Below are 20,270 nucleotides of genomic sequence, written 5' to 3' on the forward strand. Positions count from 1 at the left end.
CCAGGTGAAACGGTTATAGTTTTATATCCACTTCCTGGATTATAACTAAACTTGTTGTTTTTCTCTGTGATATTAAAAAGGGTATTGTAAGTCTCCATTGACAACAAAGAAGCCTCATATTCTTTTGTGGGGTTAAGTTATAGTGGGTAAGGGAATGAAGCTGTGTAATCACTCGTTGTGAAATTAAAACTAAGAATTGTGCTTCTCATCTTATTTAATGTCTAATAAAATATCTTTGTATTGACATTTATTAATTATTTTCATGTTCATCAACTGGTCTAAAATGGCTGAGGCTTCATTAAAACAATTGTTGTTTCCAGCCTTCTTACTACCCAACAGCAATAATAGCCTATTAACTAATTGTGATGTGTCATTTGGAAGAAAGCTAACACCCGAACCAAGCTTACTTAAAGCATCAATAATATGTTTCTCCTTCTCATGCTTCTTCCTTTTACCAGCAACAGAAACTCCATAATCAAGTGAGTTTAGTAAATCAATATATACCCTATCTTCCGCATTTTCTATATCAAGTGGTTCATCAAAATATTTTGAACCGCTGAATCCGGAGTTTGTTAGAAGAAACATTAATCTTGGAGTTAAATCAACATTTGGTTGAGCAGAACTTAAGAACACCAATTTATCATTAAATATCAATAACTTTTCTTTCACAAGATGGAACTGTGCTGGTTCTTCTGTTGGAATGAGACCTGCTCTGGTTTTTGAACCCGCCAAATATTCATTGTTTTGAAGAGCTTCCACAATATAATTAGGTGGTTGATTTACCTCCTCAAGTTTCTGAAATAATCCTTCATCATCATATTCTAATTCTCCAAGTTCTTGCTCTGTCATTTGGCTAAAATCTTTGAGCATTTGAAGTTTTTTCGGAGTAAATTCTACTGTGGGAACTGTAGGTGAAATCGTTTGTTGAGTTTTTAAAAGTGGTTTTAAAAATTTCTCTTGTTTCCTTTCAAAGGCTTCTTCACCAGTTAGTTTCTGTCTCCGTTTCTTCTTTATCTCTTCCTGTTGCTTTACAACTTTTGAAACCAACTCTTGATGTTCTTTAAACTTTCTTGCTGTTTCTTCGGTATTCATCTTCTGTATTTATTTATTGAAAAATATCATTTAATGAATTGTAAAGGTTAATGGGGAATTTTTCCTTTTCTTCGTCATTATAGTAAATGTGTTGAAATAAATCCTTTTCTTTAAATATTTCAGCAAATTCTTTATTGGTATTAATATGAGTTGTTATTTCTTCTTCACTAATACTTGTATCTCTGCTTTTCATACGTTTGCGTTGAGTCTCCTCATCGATATCAAAACCGAATGATAAAATCTTAACTCCATCACCACGCAAATGTTTAATAATTTGTCTCATTCCTTCAGGATTAGTTTCTAAAATCCCAAGACCATTAGATTTTACTTTATTTAACTCACTCTTACAATGTGAATATTTTGTAGAACCAAGAGAGACCTCCTCAAATATTTGACGTTCATTCCTCAATCGCATATGTTCCTCCATTGAAATGTAGTAATAATCTTTCCCTTCTACTTCTCCTGGTCGCATTGCTCTGGTTGTAGTACCTACAAAACGAATCATCGGGTATTTTTTTTAAAAACTTACAATCTTTTCATTTTACTATTCAAGAGTTTAGATTTATGAAAGTTCTTTCCTGAAGCAGATTTACCCACAAGATTAATAATAATTGTTGTCATTTATGTGTGTAAAATATCAGTTAGTATCTCATCTTGTTTCACAACAATATATTTATATTTTTCAATCGTGTGTTTCATGTAATTTTCAAATTCTTTTTTACTACATAACGTAGAGCAATTATCTCTCCAAAAATTATTTACATCTATTGAATTTAATTTAAATAAAATAAAAGTATTAGCATTGTTTCTTATTGAGCGCCGAGGTAGTTGAAAATATGACTGACTAAGATAAATACAATTACAAGAAAATGTCTCCCTCTTGTATAGTAGCTATCCATTACTGTTTGGTTTCTCTCATTAACACAATCATCAAAGATAATGAGGTTCTTTTTTGATTCATCTAAATCTTGAGGTGAAGGTATATCATCTGTATTATCACTGAGAATACAAGTTATGGGTTTTGGTTTCGATTTTGATATCTGTGTATCACAAAATAATTGTATTATATCTTCAATATTATAATCATTTAGTTTGTTTTGAAGTTTAAATAAACCGATAATGTCTTCCTTTTTAAGACCCGCATTAAAACCCTGTGAGAGTAGTTGATACTCGAGTTGAAAACTTGACTTTGTAAAAATTATTAAATTATCATAATCTAAAAAATTAGGACCAAGGAGCATCTTTAAAAGTAAACAGGTTTTTCCACATCCGCTTGAACCAACTATTAGACATCTCAATGAATTTGGAATGTTTTTATGGTTATTAAATTTTATCTTATTTTCCCAAACGGGTAAAAAATCATTCATTTATATATTTGGAAAACAAGTCATCTAACTTTTTTTGAGCTATTTTAGAAACTCTATATTTTATCCTGAGTTCGGGTTTAATTTCAAAATAATTCATTATTTTATTTATATAGTATCTTGTATTAACATTTCCATTAAAATTATTTTGAATAATAAATATCATTAAACGTATTTGTTTCATATTTGTTATCAAATGTATTTGTTATCATACATTTCCTCAATACAAATAGTCTCTTCCCTTGAAAGAAATGGTGTATTATCATCACAATACTTAACATTCATCTCTCTTATTAATCTTGTAAAGTAATTCATTTTTGGTTCTAATTTAAAAGAGTTATATATTTTTATATTTTTTTTATTATCATTAATTAAAATTAAATCACAGAAAATACATTGTTTTGTATGAACCCTCATTATTAAGCCCTATTCTATCACAAGCTGGACAATTCTCTAATTTATCATATGGAGAGTCTGGAAATTCTAAATATCCTTCTATCATATTTATAAGGTAAATTTTTACTTAAACAAAACGCAAGTTTATTAGCTAATAAATACAATGTTTCAAAACACAAAAGACAAATTTCAATTAATCTCTACTTCGGTACCAGCAGAAAAATATGTCAAAGATGTTAAATTGAACAAAGATAAATATGGAAATTTTTGGATTAAACCCATAATGGAGAATAACATGTGTCCTTTTATTAAATTTACGGGACAAGCTATGTTAATTAATAACTCTATTAAAGTAAATTTGACAAAAGTTTCTCCACTACTATTGGCAATTTACTCAAAGCTTGAAAAGATCATTGATAAAGAAGCTTTGAAAATGAATGATAAGACCATCAACGATTCTAGAGGAAACATTTGTATATTCTTTAATAGACCCAAAGATGTGGGTGAAATTAATAATATGAATATTAGTGGTGAACTATCATTCCATACCCTGATTATTAGAGATTATTTGAAAATAACATTTAATGTAAAAAATATTGTGGTTATTAGTTCTAACTAGGGCATGCCCGTACGTGGGTGCAATGCCCGTACGTGGGTACGTGGGTACGTGGGTGCGAGTACGGTGACAATCCCCCCCCCCCCCCCTCTATTTACATGAAATGGTTTGGTCCATGAAATGGTTTGGTCCATTCGCAACGCCAAAGCGAACGGCGAACGGCTTGCGAGTACGGTGACAATCCCCCCCCCTCTATTTACATGAAATGGTTTGGTCCATTCGCAACGACCACAGAACCCCCCCCCCCCCCCCTCTATTTACATGAAATGTTTTGGTCCATTCGCAACGCCAAAGCGAACGGCGAACGCTTTACATGAAATGGTTTGGTCCATGAAATGTTTTGGTCCATTCGCAACGCCAAAGCGAACGGCGAACGGCTTGCGAGTACAGTGACAATCCCCCCCCCCCCTCTATTTACATGAAATGGTTTTAATTAGTTTTAAAACATAGTTTAACGCCAACATAGCGGCAACATAGTTTGCCAACGTGAAATAAATGAATACGCTCTCAAATGTGCCGTCCGAGGCAGAGTGTGTTCGCCACGTTCGGCACACGCGATAACTCGCTGCTCTCTGATTGGTTGAATCGTTTTTTGGACATAGCTCGGTAAGTACTTGTCCGATTAATATGAAACCTTGAAAAGGCACATCCTCGGGTCCCCAGCAATATACCTGGCAAGTTTAAAGTATATCGGACCCGTGGTTGTCGAGAAACAGCGGTCACAAACAAACATACAAACATACAAACATACACACACACAGAGATTAGCGGAATTATAGATAGATGAAAGAAAATATATAGATATTGATGGAAGTTTAATGCTATGTAAATGAGTGATATTGACAGTCAATACTCTGAGAGTCTCGGATCTGAATATGATACTGAGAGTCTAGGATCTAAAGATAGTTATGATACTAATAGTTTGTGTTCAAATGATAGTTATGAGAGTAGTTTTATTAATGATGATAGTGAATCAATGAGTGATAGTGATAGTGATAGTGATAGTGATTTTAGTGATGATAATTCAGTGTACACAAATGATAGTGTTCTCATTGAACCTAGATGATAGTGATGATGATGATTTTAGTGTTGAATTTTGTGATTAAAAAGCGCTTTACTTTTAGTATACGTGTAAAAGGTGTTTTACTTTAAGTATAGTTTCATATATAAAAAGCCTGTAAAAAGGCACTTTCTTCGAAGCACAGTTTCTTCTATAAGTGTTTTACTTTAAGCACATTTTCATCTTTAAAAAAGCCTCTAAAAAAGGCACTTTGTTTTAAGTATAATTTTACTATATAAATATGATCAAAGCAACGTATTGCGACGTTTGTGAACAAGAATATAAACAATACAAAAGACACCTTAAAACTAACAAACACACATTTAATCGACTTCACCTACTAGCTCCTATTCAGAAGGAAACAAAACACTGTTCTGTCTGTGATAAAAAATATCCTCAAGAAAGGCTTCGAAATACATCTTAAAACAAATCTACATTTATCAAATTTTATCACAACTAAAAACTCTGATGGCGCATTCAAAGGACATATTAAAATAAGAGTCTTTAACTTCAAACCTCCTGAACCAGAGTCTATAGTTGATGCTGTAGAAATAGTTAAACCTGCTGTTCAAACGTTGATTGAAAAAACACTAAAAGAAATGAAACCACTTAAATTTTATATGGGAGTAAAATTAGAAATGACAAAGGACGAAGGAGTTATAGATACACCATACATGAGAACTGAGCCACACTTTATATCTTCATATCAAGATTTTAAAACATCAGGAGTCTATGATGAACTTATTAAACAAGAGCAAGATGTGGATAATTCAATCATAGGAAGTGGATTCAATATAGGAAAAATTATTTACATAGACATTCATATTCTTAAATCAGATCCTCTAAAAGCTTCTTCTTACATTGATTTACCCAGTGTTATCAAAAATAGAAAAGCAGTTATCAATATCAAAAATAAAGACTGGTCTTTATATCAAAATAAAATAAATATCAAATAAAATATCAATATCAATATCAAAAATAAAAAAATAAAGAATGTTTTCTCTGGTCTATTCTAGCACACTTACATCCTCCACATTTTCATGATGAAAGAGTATCTCATTATAAAAAATATGAGAATACATTAAATACGAAAGATCTAAAGTTTCCAATGACTTTAAATGATATTCCTAAATTTGAAAAGTTGAATAATTTATCAGTTAATCTTTATGGTCTAACAGAAACAAACAACATTCAGGTTTTAAATCTTTCTTACAATTGTAAACAAACTCATATTCATCTTCTATATTTTAATTCAGACGAAAATTCACATTATACATACATCAAAGATATTGCTAAATTAATAAAACCACAAGTATGTAAAAGAACAAATAAAATATATATTTGTTTGCGTTGTCTTAACTTCTTCCATACACAAGAAAGATTAGATAAACATTCAAATTATTGTGGTGAACATAAATCAACGGTAATCAATATGCCTAAAAAAGGCTCAAAGGTCTCATTCAAAGATGAAAAGAAAACAATAAAACATCCATTTGTTATATATGCTGATTTTGAAAGTATTCTAGAAAAAATTGATACTGCTTCTCCAGATCCAAAAGAATCATACACAAATAAATATCAAAAACATACTCCTTGTGGTTTTTGTTATTATATCAAATCATCCGTTGGTGATGAATATAACAATTTAGAGGAGTATAGAGGCTCAAATACCCCAGATGAGTTTGTGAAACGACTAGAAAAAGACTGTGTTCGATTAACCAAGATAATGAGAGAAACCAATAAACTAATGTCCTTGACGAGTGAGGAGAAAAGGGAATTTAGAAAAAACAATGTCTGTCATATTTGTGAGGAAAAAATTGGTAAAGGTTTAAAGGTTAGAGATCATTGTCATCTCACTGGTAAATATAGAGGTCCGGCTCATCAAAGTTGTAATATTAATTATAAACTCCCCTCTTTGATTCCTGTCTTTCTTCATAACAATGCTCATTATGATACACATCTATTTATTAATGAACGTTCAAAGACATCTGGACACATTTCAGCAATTCCTAACACGGATCAGAAATACATTTCATTCACAAAAACAATCTATATAAAAACAGGATTTAACATTTAAAAAAATAAAAAATACTTATGCTTTAACTAATATTAGATTTCTTGACACATTTAAATTCATGGCAAGTCCATTGGCTAACTTGGTTAAAAATCTAAAAGAGTTTCCATGTCTTTCAGAGTATTTTTCAGATAAGGATTTACTAACACAAAAGGGAATTTACCCCTATGACTATATGGACTCATTTGAGAGATTCAATGAAACACAACTTCCTTTAAAAGAAAATTTCTATAACAAATTAAACAACAGTCATATATCTGATAAAGATTATGTACACACACAAAATGTTTGGGAAAAATATAACATCAAGAATCTCGGCGAGTATCACGATTTGTATCTCAAAACTGATGTGCTTTTATTGGCCGATGTATTTGAAGCCTTTAGATCTGTTTGTCGCACTGGATATGGATTGGATCCTGCTCACTACTACACAGCACCTGGATTTGCTTGGAGCGCGATGTTGAAAATGACAAAACAAGCTTTGGATTTGATAACCGATGTTGATATGCTTTTGATGATTGAAAAGGCAAAAAGAGGTGGAATTTCACAAGTCTGCTCAAGCAGATACGCAAAAGCAAATAACAAATATCTTCCAAATTATGATTCAACGAAAGAGAGTTCTTACTTGATGTACTATGACGCAAACAACTTGTATGGCTGGGCAATGTCTCAGGCTCTTCCTTATGGAAAACTTAGATGGGTAAAGGAAAAAGACTAAAAAAAGGTTTTACAAGATGTATGTATCTCTACACAAAAAGAATTGGATGATTCAAAGGTTGGTTATTATTTTGAGGTCGATTTAAAATATCCTGAAGAACTTCATGTCAAACATAAAGATCTTCCATTTGCTTATGAGAAAGAAAGTCCAAAGAAAGAATGGTTGAGTGATTATCAACGATCGTTTGATATAGGCGAATCAACAGAAAAATTACTTACTACATTATATAACAAGAAAAATTCTGTTCTACACCAAAGAAATTTGCGACAATATTTATCAAAAGGTCTAAGAGTAGAGAAGATCCACAGGGTTCTAAAGTTCAATCAAAGTCATTGGCTAAAGGAGTACATTGATTTTAATACACAAAGAAGAACAGAGTCAAAAACAGATTTTGAGAAAGACTTTTATAAATTGATGAATAATGCGATCTTTGGTAAGACCATGGAGAACGTGAAGAAAAGACAAAATATCAGACTAACAACATTTTGGGAACAAGCATCAAAATTAATTAATAGACCGAGTTTTACTAGAGCTGAGGTCTTTACTGAGAACTTTTGTGCGATCCATTTGATTAAAGAGAGTATTGAAATGGACAAACCTATTTATATTGGAACATCAATTCTTGATTTATCAAAGTCATTAATGTATGATTACTTTTATAATAACTTGAGGAAGAAATATCAAAATGATGTTAATCTACTTTATATGGATACAGATCGTTTTATTTTGAAAATTAATACTAACGATGTTTATTCAGACATGAAAAGGGACATTAATATCTATGACACTAGTAATTATAGTCCAGAGAGTGAGTTGTTCTCCTCTAAAAATAAAAAGGTGATTGGAAAGTTCAAGGATGAATTAGGAGGAAATGTTATGAGTGAATTTGTGGGATTGAGGTCAAAGGCTTATGCTTATAAATACATTGTGAATAACATTGAAAAGACTGATAAGAAGTTAAAAGGTGTAAAGAAAAATGTTATTAAAGAAACAATAAACTTTAAGGATTATTATAACTGTTTAACAACAAAGAAAGAAGAGTTTGGAAAGATTAATGGAATAAGAAGTTATAAACATCAATTATATGCAGAAGAGATAAATAAGAAAGCATTGGGGGCCTTTGATGATAAGAGGTTTATTTTAGAAAATGGAATTGATAGTCTCCCTTATGGTTATATAAGTATATAAGTGTTGAGTTAAAAAGGGGGTTAGGGATTTTAATGGGCTACCGCCGCCTTTTATTACTATTATATAAATGATAGAACCAAGTATCAACCAGACTAAAGAATGGAGGTGTAATCAACCTTGGTATATAAATGGAAAACATAATGAATGTGAAAAATATCAAATAAGACTTATTGAAAAGGCAACTGGTAAAAAAAGTTCACAAAACAAATGAGAGAATTAATTTAAATACTGGTGAGTTGGGTAAAAAAGATGGAAATATTTTTGAGTGGACAAAAAACTTTGATGGTTGTCAGGAAAATATATACTTTAATTTTAAAATGGTGTATGGCACAGGAGGCGCTCAGACAAGAACATTGAGGGAGGTTTATCATTTTATCAGAGCTCAGTTAAAATATCTTGATAAAGAACCAAACTCAAACATATACTTTGTTAATCTATTAGATGGTGATGGGAGTTGTAGGAGAATTAAATTATTTCCGACGCATAAACAAATATTTGTAGGATCGTTGTTTGAGTGGTCTACTAAACAACAATGATCATTGATATTAAGAGTAAAAGGTTAAAAGGTCCATAAGGCCAAGGGGGTGTTAAGGGGAAATGAAGAAAAGTGATGGTGAGAGGGAGCAAATATTCGTAGGATCATTGTTTGAGTGGTCTAATGAACAACATTAAGGATAAGAGTTGGTTATCTTTTGCTATCGCTATTATGTCAAAAGGCCAAAAGGTTCATAAAGATCAGGGTGGCAGAAAGAGGTGTTTAGGGAAATGAGGGTGAGAGGAAAATTAACATGTAAGTGAATGGAGATTTGGGGTATCCCAGGAACAACATTATTACACTACTCACAGGGCCCAGAACACTGCCTTGGGGAACTCCAGCCTGAACAGGAAGGGGAGATGAGAGAAATCCATTCAGGGCCACATGTTGACTATGACCAGAGAGGAAGTCCGCAAGCCATGCGTGGAGATTTCCATGGATACTGTCAGGGAATAAATATTCATATTGACAATATTGCTAGAATATATATCAATGTAATCTTGTTTAAAGTGGAATTATGTTTTACTTTACGAATGAGCAAAAGAGCATAGAACTAGCATTAACATGTGGTCAGGAGAGTTAATTTCAGACAAGAATGTGTAACGCTCTTGGACCGCCACCTGTCGATCATTAATAGCCTATGTTCAGGGCACTGCGCACACGCTGCAAATTCTCCTTCAGCAGGTCAGAGTATTTGACCTCTTGAAACAGAAATAAGTATTTGCTGCCAAGAGAGCCAAATAAGGTTTTGGATAAGGAACACCCTGCATGCTCTGCAACATCAAAGGAGTTTGGGGCTTTAAAACCAGGAGAAAGTTGTGAGCAGAGAAAAGAGTGGACTGGGACAGTGAACTGAAGAGGAGTGAAAACTGAAGACCAGTTGAAACTGATCAACCAACTGGAGATTGTCAACAACTGAACGAGCTTCAGAAGACCTACTGAACGAGCTTCAAAAGACCGACCAAACAAGCTTCAACAGACTCTGGAACAAAGACTCATTAAAGATCTCGGCTTAGTATACAACAAATTCTCAGAAGTGAATAAAACATTGATTTTGCTAAACCGAGTCTCTTGAAGTTTTACTAACATAACACCAGTAATTGTTAATAATTCTCCAACAAGTGGTGGCCCGTACGGGGATCGAACCCGCGACCTTGGCGTTATCAGCACCATTGAAGGCATTGCAGAGTAGTATGCCATCAATCAAAACAGATCCACTTCAATTTGCGGAGGAACTGCGGTTAATTGTGGAAACTCAGTTGCCCACTGCAAGAGACATGGAAATACTTTTAAAATGGTTAATTCCTAATACCACCACTTTGAGGAACTTAATGCGTGAGGCCAACTGGGTAAATACGGAAGATGGACAGGTAGACATGCCCACGGAGGCTAGAACGGCACAGATCAATAAATTGATAGAGGCCATAAAAAAAATTGCCACCAGTGACGGATTGGAACAAAGTGGTTACATGCAAGCAGAAAACAGGCGAAGATGCTAGCGATTATTTGGACAGATTGCGAGATGTTTTCCGACTATATTCAGGCATAGACCGGGCACAAATTGACAATGCCTTAAAACCCCTTTTTATTAATGGTCTATTGCCCAAATTGAAGAGTGAAGTGGAAAGACAATGTATTGCTTGGGAAGGCAAGCCAATGCAAGAAATATTGAATTACGCCTTGCATCATCAGCGGATTCAAGCCAGGAATAGTGCTGTAAATGCCGAGAAATTGATGTAACTACAGACTCAAGCCCTGATGACTACGAATCAACGCAATAGGTTTTCTGGGCAACAACGCAACAATGCAGTAGGAAATAACCAGAGAGTGGAGTGGCAACCCAGAAACCAAGAGATGCAGCCCAGAAATACAAGTGCACAGGTGGACAGACCAGCCAATGATAGACGCCGATGTTTCAATTGTGGAGAAATGGGACATTGGATAAGGCGATGCCCATATCAAAGACAATTTCGGAAGAACAACCAAGAACAGGGATACTACCAGTTACCACCGCCTCCATCAACAAATAGGGTTCTATTGAGGAATGCCCCAATTCAGGGAGGACCTCAGCAGACTAAATGGTCTGCCACACCCTGTTGACTAGACCACAATGACCAAGTGGCAGCGCTTCCTTTAATCTCAGGGTCGGCTGCACAGGAACCAAGTGTTAATTTGACAGTAGGTGGACGCAAGGCACCCTTTCTCGTCGATACGGGAGCTACGCGTTCCACGTTACGACAAGCAGATTTTCCCGATATACCATTGTCCAAATACTATACGAAGGTGGTCGGAGTGTCAGGAGTTCCCATACACACGCCAGTCACGGAAGAATTGCGTGTCCAATTTGGTCCATTGACTGCACAACATGCCTTTCTTGTGGCATCTGGCGTTCCAGTAAATTTGATGGGAAGAGATTTATTGTGTAAATTGAATTGCACCGTCATCTGTAATGAAAACGGAGTGTATCTAGAAATGCCAGAACACTCCCACGACTTTATTTCTAAGGTACTAGATGGCCTGACAAGACCAATAACACATCGATGGGATATTGATGATACAATCATGGCGGAACTTTTGTGTGTTAGTTTTATGACACTGAAGGATGAAATGCCCGAAGTACAGGAATGGTTAGATAATTTTTTGATGGACTTTCTGACATGGCAAACTGATCTTCACTGTACAACATGTTATGATGCTACAGGAGAAGAGGGGTCCTATGCAGAGCGGGTTTTTAAATACCTGCACACCAAGTATGATATACATCTGACGTCATTGTGGGTGGGACGACAGGGAGTTGGGATGTCAGTGTCTTTGACGCCAGACCAACAACTCCTGTGGAATCAACCCGAAACAACAACCCCACACGTCACCTTAGCGGTGGCACAAGGGTACGAAGCAAAAGATGTTGGAATAATGATTGCAACTCTGAAAGAGTGTAACAACAGGGGATACATGGGAGAAATTCAAAGCGCCCCGCTCTATGACTTAGATGGAGATGGATTTTGTTGGCAGCTCGGACAGCAGGTGCTTTCTACAACCTTCAACATGATTGTTGAATCGAATGATACTGACGATATTGGGGTATACCTACTCAGCTCTGACGCTGACGGTGACCAGGACCCACTCGATCAAATACCAATATGCTTGTGGACAACGCATCCAAATGATGTGGGGCCGAAAAGGGTACTTTCAATGTGACATTATAGGGGTTTTCTAAAAATAAACTTTTTGTCTATTTGTGTATTAGCGTTTCTAACATTAAAGGATAAATTTTACGAAATTGAAATGAAATTGACACCCATCTTGATCTGTTAATGATGGTTCAAATGCAAACAAATATACATAATGCTTGGGTTTGTGTATGTTTGTGTGTCAATGGGTTTTTGTTTTGTGTGTCAATCTTATAAGAATAGTCAGAAAATTCGTAAAATAAAATAGGAATATAATTTGATTATGAACATTATCTCTTTTGTCAAGGGCGATGGAATATACGGATTTGATGTGCTAGGTTATGAGCAGCCATTAATTAATAGTAAAATTGTGAGTAATTTTGGGATTCCATTTTTGATAGAATTTATATGAGAATAACAGCTATTTATGGATAGGAGCTTCATAAACAAAAGGAGTACAAAATTAGTCAAATTTGGAAGTGGTCTTACATTGACTTTCCAGAGTACTCTGCTCATGGATTTTTACATATATAAACTTGACCTTTATCAGCATATAAATTGTGCTGTATGTATGGATGTGTCTTAGGCATAGACGATATGGGCAGATAGTAAAGACAATTTTGTTGAATTGAACTATTGTGAGTTTTATAACGAAATGCATTGTGAATCTTACAACCAAGGGGCAGACGTGAACGCGCTGTTATATTTTTTACATTCAGAACACGATGTTACGTGTACCTGCAACATATTTTGTTAATCTGCCACACCTATATTGGCATACTGGTGTCAGTAGTCTTCACTAAGTTGCATAGAAAATGGAGGAACAACTTTTAAGGGAGTATACAACCACGTATTTGGATATTTTCTACAAAAGTAGGGGTTTCAATAAGTGGTAGCGGTACACATGGGATTTATCAAATTAAGTTATGCAGTTTAAACAAAGTTACTGGTAAACAGAAGGGAAATGGATAGTAAATAAATTCTTCAATGCTGGGTAAATTTAATGAGATATTACAAAGACTTATAAGAGCTACTGTTCTTCCTTATAGCAGTGGGAAAAGTGTGAATTAGAACCAAATGAATCTATAAATGAATGTGATAGGGATAATATCCTCAATTTGTGTTACTTATTTGATTGTGGGTAAAGAAATTATTTTATCGTAATGGATTGATAACAGCAGCCTGCAATGTCCTGAGAGTGTGCATCCATGTAATTAGAAATCCCAGATTTGTTTTTACAAACAACATTTGGTAGAGGTCTTATGTCGACGCGCACTTACTTGGTAGATAAAAAAGGTACTGCATGTTGGCAGCCACTTTTGCGGCCATTTAGGCCAAACACATTGAGAGAAAAATTGTCGTTCAATACGTAATTTACACATGGCTATTTGTAAAAGGGAAGTTGTTGCGATGGGCAACATTTCTGAAGGTTTATTAAAATGTTATAATATGACATGTGTCAAGGCAAACTATTGGATGGGAAAATTAGATCTGGTTATAGAATGAATTTGCTGACCCTTTGAAGTTGATTCTTTGAAATTGATTGTTTTACTAGTATTTTGAGTTTACATTGGAAATAGTTTGGTAGAGCTTTGTTAAAACCTATGGTTGTGGTATTTTGGAACGAATTCACAGATCATAGGAAGTTGATAACAATAGAAATAAATATGGACCCCGGGAGATAGGGGCATCAGAATAAGGCAAATAATCAGATTTATGTTACATATTAAGGGATTTTTCTTTAGTCACATTTTAAGAAGTTTGTTAGTTTGGTATATAATGTTGAATGTCATTGACATAAATGAGGGCATAACAACTTGTTGTGCACTATGTCTGTTTTACACGATCGATGAACTCATATCACCACAAGTAACACTGTTAAAGAAAAACAAAAAGCGGGGAGGACTATGCTAATAACATATTAGGCATAGTTTGCTTGTTTGCAAGAATTGTTGGGAATTAGATATTCCTGTTTGTGATTTAAATCATATATATAATCATTATTAATGCATTTATTTTCTTTGAGTTGAGTTACAACACCTGCATGTGTTTAATTTTTTGAATTATATGAACCTGAAAGCAATTGTGGATGCTATTCTTAGTTTTAGTAGTGTAAAACACATGTCTGATTTGAATATTATTCGTGTGAAGTTGTTATAAAATATAGTGATTTCATGTTACAATGTACCCCATCTGATTCAATCTGTGTGGAGAGCAGATATAAATGTGGCTAAGTAAAGGAAAGACAAGACCACATCCCAAATGGAGTGATAACGACATCTGGGAAGAAGTTTGAAAAAAGGAAAATTTGTGAAAATGAAGTTAATCTTGGCATACACCCTCTTTCTCAAAGAATGATGAAGAAATGCTCCTTTGGAAGATGGATGTTTACCTTCACCAAGAGAAAATTATGTGACCATTTGTCTGGGTCACACTGCAACATATGGAAAAGGGCGATCACTTACTTGTGTTCAAATACCTCGAACAGTCATCACATCAGCAATTGCAGGACGACGATATTTTACCTGCAACGTTTACGGGATACGGTGACGTGTGTCATTACTTCACCAACTTCCGGGGAGTCAGCATGGAGCTGCAAGCGAACGACTGCCTTTTCCTTCACAACAGCTGTGCACGATTCTGCTGTGTGCTCCTGGTATGGACCATGGGCAACTGAGTACCATGGTCCCAACATCATCATTGCGGATGCATCCGGCATCCCTGCTCCACATCTTGTTGACAAATCAACATCACATCAATACTTGCTCCATGCTCACGATTAGTGAGGAGGCAAGTCGACTACAACTGGATGGAGGCCTTGTTCAAATCTACTATGGCTCACAGCAAGAGTGGCAAGGATGCTGCATGGAGAGCAGGGTCAGTCTTTGACTCTGCCCAGCTATCACAACAGCAGAAAATCCTATGCAAATAGTGAAGGGGTGATGAAGACAACAGGAGAAAATGTTTTATGCTGAAATTCCAAACACAAGTGATCCGCCCCTTTTTCAAACAAAGAAAGTCAATATTTGATTAAAGGCAAATATTTTGCCAAATGTTGCAGATGCTTTATTATTTTGATGAACTGAAATTATTGCGTTTTGGTAAAGGTGAAATGTTTTGTGATCTTTATGCAAATGAGTTGAATTGAATTATCAACATAGAAAGAGTCAATGAACAAGGAAATGTATTGTGATCAAAATTCTTCCAGAATGACGGTGTATGCCTTAGGAAATTGAATTACCAGATTAGTGGTATGAATATTTAATGTGGTAATGTTTAGATTAATGGTTAATATAAACATAAAAGAAAAACTGGGGATTGTCAGGGAATAAATATTCATATTGACAATATTGCTAGAATATATATCAATGTAATCTTGTTTAAAGTGGAATTATGTTTTACTTTACGAATGAGCAAAATAGCATAGAACTAGCATTAACATGTGGTCAGGAGAGTTAATTTCAGACAAGAATGTGTAATGCTCTTGGACCGCCACCTGTCGATCATTAATAGCCTATGTTCAGGGCACTGCGCACACGCTGCAAATTCTCCTTCAGCAGGTCAGAGTATTTGACCTCTTGAAACAGAAATAAGTATTTGCTGCCAAGAGAGCCAAATAAGGTTTTGGATAAGGAACACCCTGCATGCTCTGCAACATCAAAGGAGTTTGGGGCTTTAAAACCAGGAGAAAGTTGTGAGCAGAGAAAAGAGTGGACTGGGACAGTGAACTGAAGAGGAGTGAAAACTGAAGACCAGTTGAAACTGATCAACCAACTGGAGATTGTCAACAACTGAACGAGCTTCAGAAGACCTACTGAACGAGCTTCAAAAGACCGACCAAACAAGCTTCAACAGACTCTGGAACAAAGCTTCATTAAAGATCTCGGCTTAGTATACAACAAATTCTCAGAAGTGAATAAAACATTGATTTTGCTAAACCGAGTCTCTTGAAGTTTTACTAACATAACACCAGTAATTGTTAATAATTCTCCAACAATACCATAGGAGGAGAGTTTGGTGAGCAGAGCGGGGTGCCAGACCGTATAGAAGGCACGTGAAATGTGAAGGGAAACAGCTCTGATTTCGTGTTTGGCATTGAGGACTTCCATCCATTGTTGAGACAGCAGAAGCAGCATGTCCAGAGTAGAGTGACCTGGTCTGAAACCAAATTGATTATCAGAGATCAAGCCATTAGAGAAGAGGAAGGATTTGACATTCGAATCAATGATGGATTCCGTGACTTTGCTGATAATTGGGAGCAAGCCGATTGGTCTGTATTTGCAAGGATCTGTTTTTGCACATTTTTTTGTGTAAAGCGGTAATGTTGGCTGATTTCCAAGATGATCTTGAGAAAAAGAGGGAGTGAGGAGAACAGAGATAGAGCGACAGTGAGATACAGTGAGATAGAGCGGCAGAGCAGGATTTTAGGACCTGGGCTGACCACCCATGGCATCTCATCAAAGGACTTCTAAGACTCATTGGGACTGACAAAATCTGTCAATTTCCCGACCCGGATATCAATCAACGGAGCATCTTCTCTTCTGGACTTGGTTATGACTAACTTCCCTGAAAATGTCTGCTGCTCTTCTTCTGCTCCAATCGGTTCTTCTGATCAGGTGCTTGTTAAAGTGGACATCTCTCTGACCATTCTCAGAGAGCCTCCTCAGCGTCGACGAGTCTGGCATTTCACTCAGGCCGACTGGCATGGTCTGCAAGCAGCCATCAATCATCTGGACTGGTCTCTCATCTCTACTGCCGCTGACATCAACTCTTCCTGGGAATTCTTCCTGGGACACAGATCAGGTAGGGGTTTGGAAAAACCGTCATGTCATTTCAACCACGAAAACGTCAAACAAAGGTATATAATGATCAGAAACATTATTATTTGTTCTTCTTTCATATGTAGCACAAGGCTCTGGGGTAGCTTCATTAGCCCAAGGTGTTTTCAAGAAGAAATGTGTAATTTGTTGAAGGTGCCGGCAATAGCTCGACTAATCTTCGCGAAGGACACCGTGGAATCTTTAACATCCACCAACGAATTCTGGCAGACAGGACACCTAGTTTAAGGTCCATTTGAGGAACAGTACACACATTGACGAATCACCCTGCATGTGAAACAGTTTATCGCCGAGTCAGGATTCCAACCCAGGCTAAGCAGCTCAGATGAGAGTGTGCGTACCTTTAGACCATCATACAGGCCCCATGAGAAACATTAAAATGGAAGGACTACCCAGCCAGCATGTACAGCTGGGGCACAGCTGGAAAATTTGTGGTTTGGATGAGCTAAGGTGGGCTTGCGTTCTGGGTGGGTTTTTTTAACTTGGTTCCACGTGGGTCTCATCTGGGCTGCCGGTGTCATTCTACAACTATAACGACACTCTTTGACATCATATCCCAACTTACAATGCTGACTGGGGCCCACATGACTTTTCGTCGGTTAGGTGGGCTGAACTGAACTTTGAGTGGGCTTTGAACTGGGCCCTCCGTGGGTCCCAGGTGGGCCGAGCCAATGTTAATTTCAGAAGTTAAAAAAAAAAATGGCAGCCAGCAGCTGGCAGCCAACATGTTATCAAGACCAGTTCAACAACAGTTTTTTAACGTGAGTTTGTTGTTGTCTGAAAGTGAATCATTCCGTTTGAAGAAACATTGTAGTTTCCAATCAGCAGCCATGTTGTAAATCCTGATGTAGATCGATAATACTTGAATCGTCAATTTTATGATACTTCGGATGGTGGTTCAATGTAGAGGGTTGAAAGTTTGATTTTCAGTAAATCTAAACATACTATAAGAGAGACGTTTGTCTGTCTGTGTGTGTGTGTGTCGCCATTTCTCTCAGGGATGGGTGAACGGATCTTATCTTCGTCAAACTTTCAGAGGTTCACACCCTTGGTTTTGTGGAAGCAGGAATACCACACCAAGATGTTCCAAGACATTTCACATGCCACAGAAACACCATTCAATTTATTAAAGTATTTACCATTTATTATTAGCTTGTTTTGACAGACCCAAGTTTATTTATTTTATTTTATTTTATTTTTTTGGTATACAAGATCGAGGCTCGTGAAAGAGCTAACATTAATCACACAAAAAGTCAAACCGACACAAACCGACACATAAAACACAAAATAAGGGGAGCGGTAGACAAGATGGGGAGACAGGGGGAAGGACACAAACACAACATTTGAGAGCAGGGACATCGGGAGAAATGTGGGAGGGAGAGGGCTTGTGGGGAGGTGGGAGAGGTATAAAACATAATTATGGACACTGCAAGGACTTCCAGGAAAGAAGTTTGAATTCCAAAAAAGTGGATCTGGGGTGAATTAGCGGGGGTAGAAAAGATCAAGGTTTTTGATGGGGGAAGATAAGAGATGGTGGTGAACGGCTGTTTTAAAGACCTGGAGGGAGGAGTGGGATTGAAGGGAGTGGGGGAGTTTGTTCCAGAGGCGGGAGAAAAGAGGAATGAAGGAGTGAAGGTGAAGGGAGAGTTAGGATGTTCTTTAAGATCACTTCAAGCAAAAGCCTCTCTAAAAATACACTCCATTCGATATTTCTACTTGACAGTAAAGCAGATGTGATGTAGCGAATGCGGTATTGATTCACACCCCATTTAAGTACAAGTGAGGCCCACGAAAAACCCATGTATAACCCCTGCAAATCCCATGTCCAGCCTATGTGGAGTAGCCCACGAAAAGCCCATTAACTGCCAAGTTGGCCCCCGGGTCGAGCCTTTGGACAAATCCAGCTGAGGCCTACATGTGGGGAAAGGGGACACACAAGTGAGACCACATAGGTCTCATATGGGCCCCAGCTGTACGTGCTGGCTGGGTAAGTGTGTAAAAGACTTGAAATGTGGAACCGACTCAAAATGGAGAGAAAATACCATCAAACCGGTCATTCAGGTCACATTCCTGTGCAAAGAATCAAACTACTGTGGTAGAGTGTGGGTGCAGTGAATCGCAATACCCTGGGGTTTACGGGTTACCTCCCCATCCCATGGGAACACATTGGGGGTCATTCACCATAACAACAAATACACTCCATTGACTTTGTCTGCAACACAAGGTTATCATTTACCTCAGGTACCTGGACAGGTGAGAACACGTTCGGAAGCGCCTCGACCTGCTCGTCCGTCCAAACGTTTCACAAAAACCTCAACAGTCTCAGTCTCGATAGCCTCGTCTTCTTCCTCTTCTCTTCACCTGAAAGTCTACAATCTCCTCTCGATTCCAAATCTACCTTTCTCAGATGGTACGATATCCACGATAAAGCGCAGGAGGATATCCGTGCTGTGCTGATATCCGTGCTGTGCTGTGCATGAAGATATCCGTGCTGTGATGATATCCGTGCTGTGCTGTGCATGAGGATATCCGGGCTGTGCTGCTCTCACACGGAGAACCAACACGGGACGAACGGGAGTTTCGGTTTCGGGATTTAAGGGAAGATGCTCATCATAATATTTAACACGTCACACTTTATTTATAACACTTCTGCACCAACATTAATAACACCACTTAACCAACATTTATAACACCACTTTACCAACATTTATAACACCACTTTACCAACATTTATAACACCACTTTACCAACATTTATAACACCACTTTACCAACATTTATAACACCACTTTACCAACATTTATAACACCACTTTACCAACATTTATAACACCACTTTACCAACATTTATAACACCACTGTGCCAACATTTATAACACCACTGTGCCAACATTTATAACACCACTTTACCGACATTTATAACACCACTGTACCAACATTTATAACACCACTGTGCCAACATTTATAACACCGCTGTACCAACATTTATAACACTGCTGTACCAACATTTATAACACCACTGTGCCAACATTTATAACACCACTGTACCAACATTTATAACACCACTGTACCAACATTTATAACACCACTGTGCCAACATTTATAACACCACTGTACCAACATTTATAACACCACTGTACCAACATTTATAACACCACTGTATCAACATTTATAACACCACTGTGCCAACATTTATAACACCACTGAACCAACATTTATAA

General features: G+C 36.6%; 1 protein-coding gene across 7 annotated transcripts in view; it reads right to left on the minus strand.

Annotated features, from left to right (window-relative positions):
* LOC137421804 (uncharacterized) overlaps positions 1 to 19,648 on the minus strand; it is a 342,299-nt gene extending 322,651 nt beyond the window's left edge. For 5 of the 7 annotated variants that reach the window (XM_078773274.1, XM_078773273.1, XM_078773276.1 and 2 more), the window contains exon 1: positions 19,288 to 19,648. The gene's annotated coding sequence lies outside the window, so the exon portion shown is untranslated. The remainder of the gene's footprint in view (positions 1 to 19,287) is intronic. The other 2 variants (XM_078773279.1, XM_078773277.1) reach the window with 1 other exon arrangement.
* Positions 19,649 to 20,270: the final 622 nt, after the last annotated feature.

Source organism: Myxine glutinosa, chromosome 2, assembly GCF_964187855.1.
Source record: "Myxine glutinosa chromosome 2, kmMyxGlut1.1, whole genome shotgun sequence".
NCBI lineage: Eukaryota > Metazoa > Chordata > Myxini > Myxiniformes > Myxinidae > Myxine > Myxine glutinosa.